Consider the following 13,356-nt stretch of genomic DNA (forward strand, 5'->3'; position numbering starts at 1 on the left):
AAACCAATGTTTCAATAGAGTTTAGGTAGGAGAAATAAGTTTATTTCAGAATTACCATAATTTGGCAGCAACACAGAACACCTGTTTGCTTTAAGAATCCTCTGAATCTTTTTATTTAAAGTTCTTTAAATAACTTAATATTGGGAGTGTTTTAGAACATAAAGTGCCTGATCCACAGGAAAAACCTTTGGTTTTTCGTTTCCTGCATGCATGTATGGAAGAGGCAGGTGCATTTCCAAGTGTGATTCCATTATAACAGTGGGAATGCTGTTCCGTAGGGAAGTTCCTATTCTTATTTTAGCACTCACTGTTCATCTTATCTACATATGTATTTACTGTAAGTACCTAAATGCCTCTTAAATCTAAACGTAAAACCTGCTGTACTCATTTTAGACAAATATGGCAATTACACAAAGCGCATGACTACGTGCTGCTTTATTTTCTCCATTTAAATTGGCAAGGAGTGACATGTTCAGCGTATCTCATCCAATACAATGGTAAATACTGCAGGTGTTGCTATGATTTTACCAGTGTTCTCCGTTGCCAGCTGCATACAAGTATGATGAAACAAATACTTTACCACAGCCTTTCAGATCTAGCCTAAACCATGGAGGAGCCTGTTTTCAGAGATGCTGATTTTTTGATATAGAATTACATTTTACAGGAGAAATGTTTTAATGCAGCTATTGCAAAACACCTTCGCTTAAGCTTTAGTAATATTTATAGCTGGAAAATTCTGCACTTAAAGACACCCCAAATCTATAACCTACGAGGCCGTGGGCTGCAGGGCCCCCTCCCAAGCCGGAGCCATAGCCAGGTATTTGCACGGCGCACTGTCGTGCAGATCCGCGGGGAGCCCGAGGGGAACACGCGAGGTCCGAGCCGCTACACCCGGCGGCACCGCAGCGGGGGGACCGCCACGGGGCGCCGCGCTCACACCGCGACGCCCCCGGCACCGAACAATCCCCGCTGCCCCGCCCCGTCATTTGCATGGCCCCGCCCCGCCACAGGGCACGCCGGGCACACACACAGGCACACACACAGACACACACACCGACAATCGCGAATCGCACCGCGGCCGCGGGCACCCACTGAATCCCGGCGACAGCGCCCGCGGGGATCGACCGGGAACAGGCGACAGCCCGCCCGCACACCCGGCGGCTTGCGCGGACACCCGCACCCCGCCCCTTCCCCACTCCGCAGCCGGAGCGCGCCTTCCTTTCCTTTTCCCCCTTTTCCAATGGGAGCGGGCAGGGAGCGCGGGGCAGCGGCGGGCCCGATGCGCGCGCGGCTCGTTTCAAGGCACCCACGTGAATTAGCATCACGCACAGACACAATAGTAAACCCGCGCGGACGCAAGGCGAGCGCGGCTGCGCAGCCGGCGCGCGGTGCTCGCGCAGCAGCATTGCGAGCCCCGGCCCCGGGGCCGAGGGTATTTACACAATGTTCCTCTCAGCCAGGCAGAGGCGCGTTCATAAAGAACGCTTCTCACCGCAAGTGACACGCTCACATCAAAATCAGATCCTGTTTTAGTTTTTTGCTCCTTTATTTTCCCAATCCCATTTCAAGGATTCAGTCTCCCTCCTGCCGAAATATTATCCTCAAATCAACAGATATATTTCTTTAAGGCAGTGCCAGCGTATCTAGTTTATGATTTCCGAGTGCTGTAGAAAACAGACAGACATTACTACAGAGATTTGGGGATAAAAAACTTTTACACGGTTAATTCCTACGCAGTGTGATATAATGGAGAAATTACATGTCTTCCCCCTGGAAGACAAACACAGGCCACTAAAATCTCGGGGGGGCAGTTTTCAAAAAGGAAATATCATGTATAATTAACTAGGAACTACCATGAGACATAAATACCAGCTTGAGAAATAACATCTTTTGCATCAATAGTGGAGCAAAATAAATGCAAAGGGTTATAACGTGTCATTCCCATGTGTATACAATGGCATTACAAACAACACAAAACACCACTTTCAAAATTATTCAAGAAAAATGTGGAGCAGAGAAACAAATGTAAGCCCTGTTAGATACGCTCCAGTGTTACATTATTTTTAACCAAACACACAGAGTACAGATTTCCTACTGAGAAAAAACTAGTCTCAAATACATAGCAGAATAATAGACTGTTGTTACTAAATATTTTATGATATTGGTAAATGATCCATCTAGCATAAATTTAATATTACTCACTATGCTTTTTTTCATGCACATTTTAAGCTTGAATTGCTTAGGAATAATAGTAAAAACATTTTTACAAAGAATCTGATCCCAGAACTTAGACAATTTAATTAGCTTGGTATCACACTGATGTGCACCCTTCCGATCCCACCTTATAAAATGAAACAAACCAAAATGAAAAAAAACCCTGGATTTACTAGTAATAAGGAAATAGCAAAACCCCCACTTATATTTAAAATACTGAAGTGTGTGAAGAATCTATAAAACAACTGACCTGTTCAAACTGCTGTTTTTCCAGTCCATGCACTGTTTTTATTAATTAGGAACCAAACCAGATTGATCATCATTTTATAACATCTGACATATTCACTGTCTTCCTAGTTCCAGCGGTATCTTCTTAAATTTCCCAGCCCTGTGTTTTATTGCTGGTACCATATGCTTTATTGTTCAGCCACAAGAGCTTCGCTCTGCACAAAGACTCATTACCTACTGCTTGCTGAGCAGCTTCAGGCTCACTGAGGCTGCCTGCCTGATCACATGGGAGTTTTGTCTCAGAAAGCCAGGCATGCCACTGATTTCACCGGCTGGGGATATTTTTATCAGCTGAGGTCTACTATCAGGAAAGAACAACAAATTCTAAGGCTCCTTTACCTCATTAAGGCAGCAGTCTTTACGGAAATCCCCTCAACTTTTATTATTATTACTACTCCCATGGTAACATGGGTTCAAGTAGAAATTAGGAGAGTTGTTAAAAGTAATTTTTTCTCGTGGGGAGTGGCAAAACCCGTGCATTGTCTGCATTGCTCCACACATAGCACACACTGAAATTAATATTCTGAAGAGGTAATATTTTGCCAACACTTCATCTGCCAGTGTTTATCCTTTACGTAGAGGATGAGCTTCTGAATGAAAAACTGTTCCTAAAAAGAAGCCCCTTGATTTAAATATCTTTCATCAGTCAGGGGCATTAGCCTGTAATCTTTGGTCATAAAATTAGTTTTGCTGGTTTCAGGGAGACTACTCAGGTGAATAAAAATTGGCCATTTGATCAAGAATTAGTCTCAAATCCCAATGCCAAATCATTTAGTACGATGAAATCTAAACTCTTCTTGGGAATTGCTGATACGGTGGGGGCTTTGGGGAGGAGGTGGGTTGTTTGGTTTTTGTTGGTATTTTTTAAACACAAAATTAAGCATTTAAATAACATATTGGTTAATAACTTAATATTTACCTAAGCATTTTACACTGGAATAAGTGAATATCTATATTCAAAACTACAAAAGCACTTGCATAAAAAGATAAATACTTAATGTTTTTTTTTCACTGATACATTTATTAGTACCAGGAATTGGTTTTTTGAATATTTGGAGACAGCTTAACTCCTATTGCACAGTGAGTTCCCAGAATATCCTAATTTAAAACTCTTAACATGCTGCTAGTGATGACAAATGAACAGCTTTTCTCCACCCTGAAAACTGGTACTGAACACATAATTAACCATAATATTAACATTGCAAAGATGCAGCTATTCTATGGAATAGTCAATTATCTCTGGAATAATTCATAAGCATTTTGAAAATATAAGACGGCAAAGAGAAACTGTGCTCTCATTAACATTCCGCAAATGAAATACCTACTTACTCTATCTGTGATCTCCCTCCTAAGAATAAATGACAGCTTGTTGCTCATTGTTGGCATTATTCTGGTCCTATAAAAGTCAGTGGAAGTTTTGCTGCTGATTTGCATGGAAGAAGGGACAAGCGTGACGAACACGGATTCATGGGCTTTACTGTGTCGTCATGCAAACCAGTGACCAAACTCCCTGTTTCTTTATTGTTCTCTGTATCTTGCTCATTGTGTATTATTTTCTAACAGTTGATATGCAGTCTCTATGATTACACCGAATTATAAAAGATGGGTAGTAAAGGATTCAGAATTACCCAGAACTAAATCCTGCAATGAATATCTTATAGGCTTTCACATTCATTGTGTTTAATAAAAAATTCCATTGTCAAGAATGAGTGTATTTTAAAGTGCCACCATTTTTATCTACCCAAAGACACAGACCGAGCAGATGGTTCGTGGCTGAGAACCTTCTACATCTCTTAAGCAGGAAACACTGCCGCGTATACACTAATGAGAAGAAACGAAAGCAGACTAGATGGGTTGCTAACAAACAGCTGGCTTAGCTACAGCTATGCATATTTTTTTCCCCTGGCGATATGACTGATGATGTCACGATGCCAGTGGAGGAAGACATAAACAAAAGGCAAGCATTTCTGCTGCAGTAGCACTAGGGGGAAAAAAGAAAACCCAAACGTTTGACAAATGGAAAGAACAAAAAACTCATCAGGAAAAGAATACTATTGTCACATTTTGTGGGTGTTGTTATACACAATATGGAGCACTTCTGAAATCCTGAAAGGATGTTAGAGGAAAACGCATTCAAGGACATGATACAGTTAAACCAGTTAGCAGGAAAGTGTTGTTTCTGCAGGAGACAATAGCAGCAAGCAGTCTTAGTGCTGTACGAAAGGCAGCCTCAGTTAATCAGTTCTTCAGGACTGGAGGCGGGGGGGGGGCGGGGGGGGGACGACAAGGGAGGAGGAGGGAAGCTTCAACCTTCCATAGTGGAATTAGGGATTTCTTAATTCTAACTTGACATTTTTAGGTAGCTAAATTACATTCCATGCCATACTCTCTTCTTAGAGGTTTACTAAATAGAAGGAAGTCTTTGTCAGAACCATTTTGTTGAATTTCTGCCCAAACATACTATTGAGGAAGTGTGCTTTTGCCACCATGAAAGGAGTTAAAGATCAAGTAAGAGTTTCACAGTAGCCAGAACCCAGGCCTCCCTTGTGACTCCATAGTAGAAAGAACTCCAAATGAGACACTACTTTCTGGAATCTTTCCTGTAACAGACAGGACTTCTTCAGGAGAATCTAAATTCACCTCTCTAAAACAACAGTGGGAGAATGATATGCAAATGCTTAGCAGTCCCATCCACCCAAGGTCTCCCATGGGAGTCAAGGTAAGCAAGGACAGACAGTCCTCAAATAAAAGGTTCCTTATGAATCCAAATGAAAACAAAATAAAGAACCTGCTGAAAAACTGTAAATAAGGGTAGACTGTCAGATCCCACATCTGCTTTGCAGGAAAAGCAGTTCACAGGAACATTATTATGTTTTCCCATTCCACAGAAGCTACAGCTAAAGGGAACTGCTAAGGAAATTCAGACTCTGAATCACCTCTATCATTAGTAAGGAATAACTACATAAGGCCTGGTTTATTGTACCCTATATGCATTTAAACTTAAGTACTTTTACACAGGTTGTATTCACTGCAATACAGATTTGCACAAGATTAAAAAAAAAAAAAAAAAAAAAAAACAAAAAAACCAAAACAAACCAAACACCACCACCACCACCACCACCCCCCGCCCCCATCCAAACCACAACTGCCACCCAAAAATCAGCCATGTACCACAGAACAGGCTAAGCCCATGATTGAACTTCGAGTCATTCCCTCCTTATACAACTAAATTATTTGCCAGGTATTGAGCTTAATCTGCTGTTCAGTATCCTGTATCACAGTTGGATGAATCAGATATGAGTCAAAACAATTATTGGGACAGTAATAATTTCAATTTCATGAAACAAAAAGGGGCAACTTGCACTCAATGCCTTGTTATTCTGAAGGGCTGAATCTTGTACCTTGCAAGAGCTGCTGTTTCTCTAAATACACCAGAAATGCACCAATTTCTACACCAGCTTAGAAAAATAGGGGCTTACCAAAACTCTTTTTTACAGTCTCGTACCAAAAAAAAAATCTGAAGTCAAGGATTTATGAAGCATGTCCAGTGGACCATACATGCTCTACTCCAGCTCTTGCAAACAGCATGGTTTGCATTTTATAAGCTGCTGCAGCAGCAACTCCGAATGCCTCAGCATTGGCTTTCAGGTTTGGAAGTAGATAGTTTGTGATCACTTTTCTGGTAAGATCTATAAACCTTGCCCACGCAAACTCCTCTCATTTGAGCTAAGGATGAGGCATGGCTGCAAACTTCCCATGGAACTCTGCCATTACAGAAGTTCTACAGAATTACAAAATGCAGAGAAATGAGAGAAAATGGTGTAATATCAATTAAAGCTCTCCATCTGAAGTTACTGTCAGTAGCACTGGAGTAAGATAATTTGAAGTCTAAATTCTGCATATTTCTTTCCAGACCAAATATAATTTAATCAAATTTCCCCACCCTGGCCCCAAATGTCTTGCTTTCCCTGGATACATCACAGTCATAGCTAAACTATCTTCAGGTAGTGCCACATTAACTACTCTGTTCCAAATATTAGGGGTTGATGGGTTTCAGTAGCCTGCCAGAAAGAGCAACATACTGTGGGTTCCTGAGTTACACAAATATGAAAGACTTACTCATTCCTAAATGACATTTTCAACAAAGAACCATATTTTGAAATAAGAGTCTAGTCAGTAAAATGCAGGAAAACAGACAAAATCTATTTGAAAGGTAACAAGACAGCCTCAGCTCAACAGATGGATGAAGAAAGCAGCTTATAACTGAAGGACAGCCCTGTGAGAAGCTGTTCTGATTTCTGGCCCCTTAGCAATCTCATCTCCAAACTTCACACAGTGACCCCTAGCATGTCAAGGTAAGTCTGCCACTGCCACCGTTCGCTACTACCTCTGGCACCTTTACCCTATCATGTCAACTGGAAGGACACCATGTACAGTTTCTTTCTGACTCTTATTCTCTGCACATACACTGTGAGCTATACAGTAGCATACCACTTCCTCATGATTTTTAACACAACAGCTCTTGAAAACAACTTCGTACATCCTACAATACTTGCATTTTTCTAAGAGAAAAAAAACCACCTCACCAGGGTGATATCTCAGAGGAAAATGCACTTCCTTTCAGAAACGACCACTGAAGAACTATGCATTAGAAGGAACTACTATTTTGCAAACAAAAATACTCCTCTGTAGTAAACATACAGGGTTTCTCTCTTCTTTCACAACCTTTCTTGAAACTGCTGTTTAACTACCAAAATCAAAGAACATACTGACTTTGGCAGGCAAATTAAAAGAGGTGTACTGAAAGGTGTATACACAAGTGGCGAAAGAATCTCTTCATTGCAGTTGCATTAGATGATGTGAATAATCAAAGCAATTAATTTTGTGTTTCTGTAATGCTTGATACAGCCATCGGCCAAAATGCCAGCAGAGCACGGAGTTTTAAAAATAAAGCAAAGTAAGTTCTATTTTAAAGAATGTTATCTTGTTTAAAAAAAAAACACAAAAAAAACCCCACCAAAAAACCCCACCAAAACACAAACAAAAATAAAACACAAACAAAACCCCCCAAAAAACTTAGAAGGCAGCAAACACTTTGAGAGATTGTCTGTGTTGTCTTGTATGTGCTTCCTAAGCCAGCTTTGGTCCAGCCAGTTTCCATGACAGCTCAGACATAGCAACATGATCCATGCCAGGGAGTAATTCAGATCTACACAGAGCTGTGCTTGGTGCAATTAGAAATTGCAAGACATAAACAGAAGAAACTGAGGTCCGGTTTCATTTTTAATTAACTGTAATACTCCTTACTTCATCTCATTTCTCTTGCTTGGTTACTAAGCACACCTTTCCTTGTAATATCATTTCCCAACTTACAAATTCCACTTGGCTGTTCACCAGTAAAAAGTTAAAAATAAGTAAGAGCTATTTGAAGCAAGCATGATAGCTAGTATTTTCTCTTTCTCTTCTTCTCCAACTGTTTGGTTCTTTCAGTCCCCCTTACACCACAGTAAACCAAAAAGGTTACTGAATCACCACAGTTAAAACAGGAATAAAATCCAGTCAGGAGGAAGCAGACCATCTTTCCTTACTGGACTTGTCATCAGCAGAACTTTCTAAAGTACCACTGTTGCTAAACCACTGCCTCATTTCCATACGGAAACTTTTAGTTTCCATAGTGGAAGATTAATCTTTCATTTTACAACCTTGAAATTTGTTCGTGTCTACTGTAAACACAGGTATTTTAATTTAAGCAGACACAGAAATACAAATATAATAGACACAGATCTAGGCAGCAACGTCCACTTTTTTTTACATTTTAGAGCAGTTAGTTTATGAAGCATCCCAACTCGCAACACAAGACATTTTCAATGCACTGCTAAAATACATAGCGGACTTTTAATCTTACAGACAAGAAGATACCTAAAATCTAAAATAAGGTTTCTGCTTTGAACTGCTGAACATCAGTTAAGGTTTTGATTCCACAGGAAGTGAACCTGCTGCAACACTTCTTTCCACCTTTGTACATCCCACTTTAGATCTGTCATTTAAAGCTTAAAAGGACCCTGAATTCTAGGCCGCATGGTAACTTTTTACTGTTTCAAATAACCTTTAAAGCGTAGAAAATTATTCTCCTTTAATAATTCTGTCCATTTCCATTTGGCCAGCACTGATTTCTTTCCCGTACGTGTATCCAGCAGAGCTTGAAAATAATTATTATTTACTTCTTTCTTCATGTACCAGCATCACTGGTAACATCAGCACAGCGCTGGGAATTTTACTGCCTATGCTGAGTCTTCTCTACCAGCAGAGCACAGCACATTTTTCCCTTGTATGTTCCACAACAGCAGACTACATTAAGAAAGTAAAAGTATTTTGCACCCTAAAAACAGTATAATGATTTCACTTCCCCTGAAATCAATGTTAAAGAAATTAAAGATCCCATCATATATTTTAGCATCCAAAATAAACTTCATAGTATATATACAAGATATTTAACTTGATATACATATCAAGTTAAAACCTGAACCACTATACTCTTACAGCAAACTTTCTACTACATCATTCTAATGTTCTGAAGCTTCAGAAAGCAAGCCCCTCCAATCCAGAAATATGCTTTCCAAGGAACACTGACTGCCATTTCTTTTGTAAAGGTAGAAGATTGATTAGCAATATTTAAATAACCACATTCCTATTAGCAAATCAGTGGACAGTTCTAGGATGCACTGGTATAAATCTTACTTCAATGATCAAAATGGACTGCTGATTTACAATCTGATGACACAGTATTCAACTGGTGTTCAAAGACACACTGTGGGCTTGGTCTAGATTTCTTGGTCTAGGATAACTGTGGGAATCTAATGCACTGAAACTGTGCAGGGATCAACATCTCTGCAACGTGCCCAAGTTCTTTTGTAGAAGAGATTATTAAGTGACTGTTTAAGTAAGAGATCTTCCTAAAATGCATCAGGACTAACGGCTTTTATTAAAGCATTTTTATAGCCCAACTGTCTTTCAAGATTGCATCATTTCAGAAACATTCATGAATGTGCTTTGTTTTGTTTTTTCATAAAACTGCTTGATACCTACCAGCTGCAGGACTTAATGTTCCAGTTAGATTTTTTTTGTTCACAGTATTGAATATTGAACAAACAACTCTTCAAAAAATTACATTCATAATCATACTGGAACAGACCCCAGATTAACAATTGCTAGCCTTGTCATGACATTCAGTGTGTCAAGCCGTCACATAGGCAGAGTTTGCAGAGAAAATCAGTATCTTTAAGGAGACAAGCTGAGATGACTAGGGAAACAACCATTTGAGGACATCAGAAAGAGGTCATACACATAAAAGCCTACCTATTTTTCTAACTGTAGAAGTTAATCTAATTTAAAAAAATACTGATTCCCCCACAAATCTTGCCTGATGGTTATCCTTAGATTATCATACCACGGTAATGACAGCATTAACAGCCTTAAAAGCTACATACAACCTCATATACAGCCTTACAAGGCTAATATATACCTTCAGAAGCTAAATATCTTAAATGTCAAGCAGAATACAAAGGTGAATTCAAAGCCCCAGGATTGCAGAGAAAACAAAGAGAGATCACTTGTCATCTCCTAAGTTATTTTTACATGCCGACTGAAAATTTTATACACATAATGACAAAGGTGAGTTTTACAAAAGAATTTTTAAAACAATTAAATACATTTTCAAGAACTGCTCCAAAACATTAGAAGCAGCATGGGAGCTGAAAATTTTAATAGTTACCAATATTAATGAACCCTGACAGGTAAGTGGAAAGGAAAAGACCAGGAAGAACTTGCCTCTATTTCAAGAGCAGAGGCAAGGAATATACATTTATGATAGTAAAAAAAAAAGTGGTGATGCTAAAGGGGATACAAAGAGATGCATGAGCAGGTCAAAGTAACATCACTTTTGAAGCAGTGTTAGATACACATGAGAACACAGTAAGAAAGCATTTTTCTAAGGCCAGGGTCTTGTGATACTCTAGATGGAAAATGCTAAAAAGTCTGCATAAGATTTTTTTTTTGCTTCACAGATGAGTTCAGTTAGCTATCTTGGAGGAGAAACAAACTGCTTACTGGAAAATGATCTTACAGTAAAGGTCTGAGAGGGATACATCTATTGTTAGCATAGGCATCACAGATGAACTTTTTTTTTTTTTTTACATTAGCCAGAAAAAGCACAGATGGAAATGAAAAGGCCACTAAAAATGTAACTGCATAGAAAGTTGTAGGATAGGGAAGGAAAAAAAAAAGTGCCTTTTCAAAAATACACTGAGTAGCAATTAAGGAGCAGAAGAACCAGGAGTGGAAAAAAGCACAAGCAAGCCAACATTTCAGAAGGTGAAGTACGGTACACTCTGGAAGATGAAATGTTTATTTTGAGATCTAGGAAATAACATTTGTATCTGATGTATATATGCAGAAACCAAGGCACACGGGTCCTAAAGTAGCTGAATGACAGAGTAAATGAATGAGAATAGCAGAAATCTCATACTGTGACACTGACTGCCAACTTATGCTAAGAACATAATTCTACCCATTAAAAAAGTAATAAACAATTTCCTTGCATCCAGAGCCTCCAACAAATTCAAGAAGCAATATTCACCAAGTGTAACATGTGCAGAGCAAAAAAAAAAAAAAAAAGGAAGGTATGAAAGGTATCACTTTACTACACAAAATCAGAGAATTTGGTGAAAATACACCAATGACCTCAGACTACTGTGTGTGGGGGTGGGGAAAGCCAAACCCCAAAATACTAGACAGGCTGACAGCCGAATCAAATCTAGCCTGAACCAGAACTGGAGTGAAAACTCCTGCTTGTCCACACACCCATTGTTTTATTGAATCTAAGCATACAAACAAGGTATGACTTTGCTAGTCAGAGGAGCACTGGAGCCCTCTGTCCAACACCCAGGCATCAGCCAAAGCCAAATCTTCAGGAAACAAAGCTAAAAATTCAGAGGCCCACATATACATTAAATGTCAAATACAACGTGGGGGAATTTTTGCTAGACACTGAGTAAGCAATGAGGACTCTCAAGCCATAGCTTGGTTGTGTGCCATTCAACAGTAGGAATAACAACTAGCAACAAATAGCAAGCATTCTTATTAGAGAAATATTACAAAGAAACTGCCAAGCACTTAATTGCTGCACAACTGTTACTTTCACAATACGGGTGTTATTAATGCTTTAACTAATGGTAATATTTCAAAACTTTTCTCTGGATTGTGAAATGGAGAACCCAACTGCTAGCACTGGACTGGCAGCAGAGACCTGAAGTAAGTTTGCATGAACAGTTAAAACCCTGAAAGCCATTTTTAATTAATAAATTTGTGAGACTTTGAGCACTTTAACTATTTGATACCTAGCTTCTCCATATGAAAACAACAAAAAGAAAACCAAACATCTTATTGTTACTTATCCCACAGTTGCACTCTTAGTGATGAAAAATAAAAGCTATGCTTCAGTATCACCAGCTAGAGAAAATCTGTCTCATTGAACAAGTAAAAAATAATTACAGGAAGAAAATCAATCAGGAGTTATTTTGCACTTTCATCAATAACAAAGTAAAAAAGAAAAAAAGGGAGGGGAGGAGAGGAATTACAGTGGCAAGTTTGAAACTTTAAGCCAGTAGCAGTAAGTGGATGGGAAAGTCTGTTTCTTCTGACATAGGGTGATATCCTGTCACCTGAATTTACAAAAAAAAAAAAAAAAATCCTCAGATGGGAAAAATTTTAACCATCTAGCATTATTTTAGTACACACAAAGCAGTTAAAAGCCATGAATTTATCTTCTCAAAGATAATCCCTACTAATTGCTCTAGTTGTGAAAATACATCTTGTGGGAAAGGATAATGAAGACTACTTGTCAAATTGGTCATGTCATTATTTCACTGCACAATCCAAACAGCATAGCCTGACCCATTCCCAGCACGCTGAATATCAGCCGACAGAAAAGGACCCATGCCTAAGCCATTCTGACCTTTCTTGCTAGTTTCTTCTGACCTTTCTGACCTCATTAGGCTGCTATAAAGAAAATAAAAGAGCTGTTGGGTAGTCTTGATGGATCAGAAATAACAAGAATGTGTCTAAGACTTTAGTACTAACCTGGACCACTGAATTATAATGCTTTTCAAACAATCAAAATGATAATAGGGATGATGAAGAAACAGATCGTTAAAATATGTAAGTGTGAATAATATGGGGTTTAGGTTGTTCATCAGCATCCTTAACTATTTATTCTGCTTTAATTTTAGATAGCTGGGTTTTTAAGGCCCCATTTGAATAAGAACAGATATTAAAAAACAGTGGTCCCAGAACACTTCTCATTAAGCATGAGTATAACTTAAGCACCTTGCTGAAAGGGCTTTAATCTCCCCGGCCAGATTTATTTAATGAATTCTTCAAATTCCCAGAGGAAGGAAACTCTAGAGCCTAGAATACAAGTGAATTATACAAAAATACAAGTGAACTACATCATATTATCAACAAAATCTGTATCTTCACAGACAAAAGGGTAGAGATACTATGAAAGTGCTTATTCTTTACATAATACACACCTTCTCCAGTGGAATTACTTAGGATTTTTAAACTGGCTGTCAGCCCTGAAATGGACAACTTACACATTTCACATAGAAAGAAGTAGAAATAATGTAGAAATTTATGTTGCTCTCTAAATACTGGGGTTTGCCATACCCAGTAATGGTATCTGAGCAAAACTCTCAAAAATGAAACCACAGCCACACAACTTAACATACAAGCACCTAGTACTATGAGAGAATTTTTGCATCAATTGTCCTCTGAGTTAGAACACAGGACACCTGC

The 13,356-nt window shown here is 39.0% G+C and overlaps 1 protein-coding gene across 6 annotated transcripts in view; it reads right to left on the reverse strand.

The window, feature by feature from the left end:
• Nucleotides 1-13,356, reverse strand: part of CSRNP3 (cysteine and serine rich nuclear protein 3) — a 107,582-nt gene that overhangs the window by 46,770 nt on the left and 47,456 nt on the right. The window contains exon 1 of one of the 6 annotated variants that reach the window (XM_030488834.1): nt 2,465-2,712. The exons of the other annotated variants lie outside the window; for them this stretch is intronic. The gene's annotated coding sequence lies outside the window, so the exon portion shown is untranslated. Of the gene's footprint in view, nt 1-2,464; nt 2,713-13,356 lie in introns of those variants that run through there. 6 annotated transcript variants of the gene reach the window in all.

Source organism: Strigops habroptila, chromosome 5, assembly GCF_004027225.2.
Source record: "Strigops habroptila isolate Jane chromosome 5, bStrHab1.2.pri, whole genome shotgun sequence".
Taxonomy (NCBI): domain Eukaryota; kingdom Metazoa; phylum Chordata; class Aves; order Psittaciformes; family Psittacidae; genus Strigops; species Strigops habroptila.